A 6,729-nucleotide genomic window follows, 5' to 3' on the forward strand; every position below is an offset into this window, starting at 1 on the left:
ACAAGAAGTAAGTGATACCTGGGGAAGAATGATGTCATTATGGGGTTAAATCTCAGCAGTGCAAAGGGGTCTAAAATGATGGATAGCATGCATTTCTTGTTTAAAACCTATCTTCCCAGCTTCACTCGGGGAAGGCACCCCATCCTTTCTCAACATTCCAAAATCATGTATATGAATTCAGTGCTAGCAACTAAAAATGCGATTTATACTAAATCAAATGTCAGGGAGCCTTCTAACTACCTAAAATCATAATAAAGCTTTGAGGTTTATCAGTGTGGCCAGGCAAGGAAAAATTAGGGTGTTTCTGACCTTGTGTCCCTACTGTGTATTGCGGGCACTTCTGAGAAGAATTGACTATTGACCTTGTGTTCTCATGGGACAGTCTATCTAAAGTTCAAAAGCCCATGTTATACTGAACACTCCTTGAAGGAGAACAGTTTCTGGTCTAGCTTGACTAACTTTTGAAGACTTTAACAAAAAAGAAATCAAAAGCCTAAAGATATGTCTTTGGTACATGAAAGTTTTGATGAATCCCTGAAAGATGGAAAGCAGAGAGCTGTGCCTGGAAAAATAAATTCAAAATTTCAGGCACTCTCTGCGCTCGGGAGCGAGGTGCCGCCAGCGGCCCCGCCCCGCCGCCACCGCCCCGCCCAACCCCGCCCCGGCCCCGCCCTCGGGCACCGCCCCGGCCCCACCCCCCGCCGCCCCGCCCCGCCCTCGGCCGCCATTCGGCCTCCGAAACTTTCCAGCGCCCGCGCCTCTCGGGGACTCGGCCGCGGCACGGCCCGGGCTCGGCGACGGCCGGCCGGAGGGAGGTTTCGGGGCGGCGGCGCCGCCGCAAGTTGCGCTGCTCGCGGCGAGGTTGAACGGAGCGGCATCACCATTTCAGATCAAAAGTCATCAAGTACCGGCAGTGTCTAATGGTCTAACCCAACCGAATCTTCTCAAGGTAGAATGATATTGTTTAAGGCTGTTGCAACAGAGAAGCTCCGGCCCCTGGAAGCCTGAAGTGTTGACTCTCTCTGGCCCTTTCCAGAACCAGCGTGTGATCCCTGCCTGTTCTGAGGCCCATACCACCTCCCTGGTGTGACCCCCACTTCCTCCTCCCTCCTGATCTAGTCTTCATTTGCACCCTATTCTCATCTAACCTTGCTTGCTGGAGCCTGCTATTCCACAATTAGAGAGTCATTTGTTCGACATGAAACTTTGTCCCAATGAAAATCCTGGGAGTCCCAGGAGAGGTAGTACATTAAACTCTACCAGTCGTTTATACCATAAATAAATAAATAAATAAAATTTATTTCAAAATGAGGGCAGGAAAAGACAAACCCAAGGGCACACCAGCTTACATACTGTGCTCCTAGACAGAAAGAAGGAACTCTGGACATCGATCTCAACGCTGGGTCACGGAAGTACGTTTCAAAGAGCATGGGCCACTCAGCACTCAGTGCAAAGAGAAGCGATGAAAAATGTTAATAGTTCCAGAAATCCCAACATCCAACTCCTTGACGTTCCAAACAAACAAAAACAAAAAAAACCCAGAGGGACTAGAGGGAAGGAAATAATTCATGGAAGAAAGCTTTCCAGAGTTGAAGAAAAGACTTGCATCTTCAGAATAAAAGACCTTGCCTAGTGTTAAGGAAAATGAACGATAAAAGATCACGTGATATTTAACTTACATAATTTCAAAAATAAGCAAAGTCCTGAGTCTAGAGGAGTACTGTCCAATATAATGTGAGTCATGTTTGTAATTTGAAATGTTTGAGTAACCACATTAAAGAATTTAAGCAAACGGGAAATTCATTTTAATATTATATTATTTAAATTAGTCTATCTAAAATACCAATTCAACATGTAAACAATATTTTTTTAAAAAATCAATGAAATATTTTACTTTTTTAAATACTGTCTTCAGAATCCACTGTGTATTTTACACTTACAGAATATCTTATTTCAGAAGCTCAATTGTTGTTGGAAATACTTGATCTCTATTTAGGTTTTATAAAATACACATTGGGAAAAGTAAACTCTCATACTCGTTATTTATTACATACATAAACCTTCTAAAAACTGAATTGAGTATCAGTTTTAAAGTCAAAATCTGCATTAATGAAAATTAAAAATTCAGTTCCTCAGTCTCACTGGACACATTTGCGGTACTCAGCTACCACATGTGACTAGTGGCTATTATTTTAGACAGTGTAGGTCTAGACTCCTAGCAATGTAAGCAGTTTACAAGAAGGGGTGATAGTCACATTATGTAATGATTTAATACTGAATAATCACTCACGTTCCCAAAAATGCACTGAATATCGTTCTTTGTCTACAAGGGGATAAGAATCCATTTGCGAGAATCCTTTCTGACAACACTGTATATAAGTTAGCAGTACAAAGAAAGAATCTGCAAACAATTTAGAGTGGAGAGTTGTTGACCTCGACATCTCTGCTGGGTGATATCTTCCATTCAAACACAAGAGAAAAGTAAACCATTTCAGACATGAAGATATTCACAGTTTATCATGCAAAAATCTTCGCTGACTCAGCAGAGGATATAGTCAGAGAAAATAAAAAATTAATCAAAAAGGTGGTGACACACTAGGGACATATCTGCTAAGATGAGTTTTCACAGTATGTATATACATAATGATTAGGTTGTATACCTAAAACGAATACAATGTTATATTGTCAATTATATCTCAGTAAAAATGTTTTTAATTCACTAAGGTATCAGGACATGAAATTAAATACGGAAATTATTAGTCTTCATATAGACAAACAATACCCACTTAGAGGGTTTAATGTTAGAGGAAAAACCCTTTATAATATCAACAAATAAAATGCCTATGAGTAAATTCAACAGGAAATGTACAAATCCATATGTGAAAAACTTTAAAACACTCATAACTGAGGAAAACTGAAAAGCTGCGAAGTAGAAAGGGGTTACCCTGCCAGCTATTAAAACATACTCTCAATGTATCTATAATTAAAGCACAGTGGTCCTCACAAATGAATAGACAGACCGGTGGAAAAGAATACAGAGAAATAAACCAAGTCACATATGGACATTAGTAATTGATAAAGCAGGTATTTCAAGCCACGAATGCAGAGATGGACTTTTTGATACATAGTTCAGGAACTTATTAGCCAGTTAGAAAGACCTAAACGTAAATGTAAACCTCATCTACTATGCAAGAATACAGCACAAAAGGATCCAGGATCTAAATGTAAAACTGGAAAAATTGCAGGTATTAAGAGAATCACGTGTGAATTCTCTTGTAACCAGATGTAGGAAGAATTTCCTAATTATGACTTAAAATTCGGATACAATAAAATGATTTTTTAAAAGAAGGTTCATATGGATTACAACAAATAGTGGAGAACAAAGGAACAAAAATAATAGAGTAGCTTCTGTTTACCTTTGTAAGTTGTAAAACACCATACATAAAAAAGGGTATAAAACAAACTTATAGTATAAAACAAACTTATAGTTTATTAAACGTAAAGCAAATCCAATGTAACCACGACGAGGTCAAGAAGGAAATCATGTCCCATGTTCCTCTTGCCAATTGTCTACACCCTCCTCCTGAAAGATTACAGCTATTCTCACGTTAATTTGTTAAGTCTTGCTCTATGATTTTAAAACTTAGATATGCATTTTTAACAGCGTAGCTTGATGGCATATGCTTATTCTCGGTAAATGGAATGATAAAGTATTTTCTATCTGGCCTCTTTTGGTTGCCATTATATTTGTAACATTCATCTATGTTGTTACATGTAGCTATAAGTGGTTCATTTATCTTGGTGTATAGTATCACACTGATGATATTCCCACAGTTTAATAATGCTACAATTGGAATTCCCTGGCGGTCCAGTGGTTAGGACTCCATGCTTCCACTGCAGGGGGCATGGGTTCGATCCTTGGTCAGGGAACTGCTTTATAACCTAAGTGATGCTTCTATGAACAAACTTTCACATGCACCCTAGTGACAATAAGTACACATTTCTCTAGGTTTTATCATTTTGAACACGCTTTCATTCACGTGTAGCTTTGTGTAATCAAGCACGCACTTCTCTAGTTTTGTAATTACAGGTCATAACATATAGATCATCATGTTTACTACATAATGTTCAACGGATGAACGGATAAACAACATGTAGCATGGACATGCATTGGAATATTATTCACCCATAAAAGGAATGAAACTGACACACGCTACAAGAAGAAAGAGCTTTGAAAATGTTACGCTAAATGAAAGAAGACACAAAAGGACAAACATCGTATGAGTCCACTTATATGAGATACCTAAAATAGTCAAATTCATAGAGAGAGAAAGTAGAATAGAGAGTAGAGATGCTGGGGCAGGGAGGACAGGAGTTGTTTAGTGGGTATACGGTTTCATTTGGGGGATGAAAAAATCCTGGAGATGGATAGTGGTGATGGTGGCACAACGGTGTGAATACTTAATGCCATGAAACTGGCATGGAAGCAACCTAAGTGTCCATCGACAGAGGAATGGATAAAGAAGATGCGGTATGTGTATGCAATGGAATATTACTCAGCCATAAAAAGTAATGAAATTGGGTCATTTGTAGAGATATGGATGGACCTAGAGACTGTCCCACAGAGTGAAGTAAGTCAGAAAGAGAAAAACAAATATTGTAATATTAACACATATATGTGGAATCTAGAAAAATGGTAAGATGAACCGGTTTGCAAGGCAGAAATAGAGACACAGATGTAGAGAACAAAAGTATGGACACCAAGGGGAAAAAATTGGGGAGGGGGGTGAATTGGGAGATCGGGATTGACATATACACACTAATATGTATAAAATAGATAACTAATAAGAACGTGCTGTATAAAAAAAACAAACAAAATTAAATTTAAAAGAAACAAAAGGAATGAAATAATGCCATTTGCAGCAACATGGATGGACCCAGAGATTATCATGCTAAGTGAAGTAAGACAAAAGGAGAAAGACAAATATATGATATCACTCATAGGTAAAATCTAATTTTTTTTAATGATATAAATAAACTTATTTACAAAACAGAAACAGACTCACAGATTTCAAAAACAAACTTATGGCTACCAAAGGGGGAACGTGGCGCAGGAGGAGGGAGGGATATATTAGGAACTTGGGATTAAGATACACACACAACTATGTATAAATAGATCACCAACAGGACCTACTGTATAACACAGGGAACTCTACTCAATATTCTGTAATAACCTATATGAGAAAAGAAACTGAAAAGGGGGCTTCCCTGGTGACGCAGTGGTTAAGAATCCACCTGCCAATGCAGGGGACATGGGTTCGAGCCCTGGTCCGGGAAGATCCCACATGCCGTGGAGCAACTAAGCCCATGTGCCACAACTGCTGAGCCTGAGAACCCTAGAGCCCACGAGCCACACCACTGAGCCCGTGAGCCACAACTGCTGAAGCCCAGATGCCTAGAGCCCGTGCTCTGCAAGAAGAGAAGCCACCACAATGAGAAGCCTGTGCACCACAATGAAGAGTAGCCCCCGCTCGCCGCAACTAGAGGAAGCCTGCGCGCAGCAACAGACCCAACGCAGCCAAAAATAAAATAAATAAAAATTTTTTAAAAGAATCTGAAAAAGAATAAACATGTATAACTGAAAAAAGTTGCACTTCTTATTTAAAAAACGATCAGGCAAATTCTATAAAACAATAGAAAACAGTCCTCTATTCTTGCCAGTAAATCTGATCATTAAAATAAACTACTTTCAAATGTGTAAAAAACATGGTTAAAAGAGTAAACTTTGGGCTTCCCTGGCGGTCCAGTGGTTAGGACTCCGCACTTCCACCGCAGGGGGCACGGGTTCGATCCCTGGTCAGGGAACCAACATCCTGCATGCTGCACGGTGTGGCCAAAAAAAAAAGTAAATTTTGTTTTATGGATATTTTACAATTAAAGAAAACCCCTCATGTGTTCTAAACATTTTCTCTAAACATTCTTTCCTCATTCCCTCTCTAGCTGAAAGCTTCTCCTGAAGACAGTGATCCCTGAAGCCCTTTCAAATGTTGGCTGCTCAACCCCACTCCTGGGCATATACCCTGAGAAAAGCATCATTCAAAAAGAGTCACGTACCACACTGTTCACTGCAGCTCTATTTACAATAGCCAGGACATGGAAGCAGCCTAAGTGTCCATCGACAGACGAATGGATAAAGAAGATGTGGCACATATATACAATGGAATATTACTCAGCCATAAAAAGAAATGAAACTGAGTTATTTGTAATGAGGTGGATAGACCTGGAGTCTGTCATACAGAGTGAAGTCAGAAGGAGAAAAACAAATACCATATGCTAACACATATATATGGACTCTAAGGGAAAAAAATATCATGAAGAGATTAGTGATAGGACGGGAATAAAACACAGACCTACTAGAGCATGGACTTGAGGACACGGGGAGGGGGAAGGGTAAGCTGGGACGAAGTGAGAGAGTGGCAGGGACATATACACACTACCAAATGTAAAACAGATAGCTAGTGGGAAGCTGCCGCATAGCACAGGGAGATCAGCTCGGTGCTTTGCGACCACCTAGAGGGGTGGGATAGGGAGGGTGGGAGGGAGGGTGACACAAGAGGGAAGAGATATGGGAACATATGTATATGTATAACTGATTCACTTTGTTGTAAAGGAGAAACTAACACACCACTGTAAAACAGTTATACTCCAATAAAGATGTTTAAAAAAACT

The sequence above is a fragment of the Kogia breviceps genome, chromosome 18 (assembly GCF_026419965.1).
Source record: "Kogia breviceps isolate mKogBre1 chromosome 18, mKogBre1 haplotype 1, whole genome shotgun sequence".
Classification (NCBI taxonomy): domain Eukaryota; kingdom Metazoa; phylum Chordata; class Mammalia; order Artiodactyla; family Physeteridae; genus Kogia; species Kogia breviceps.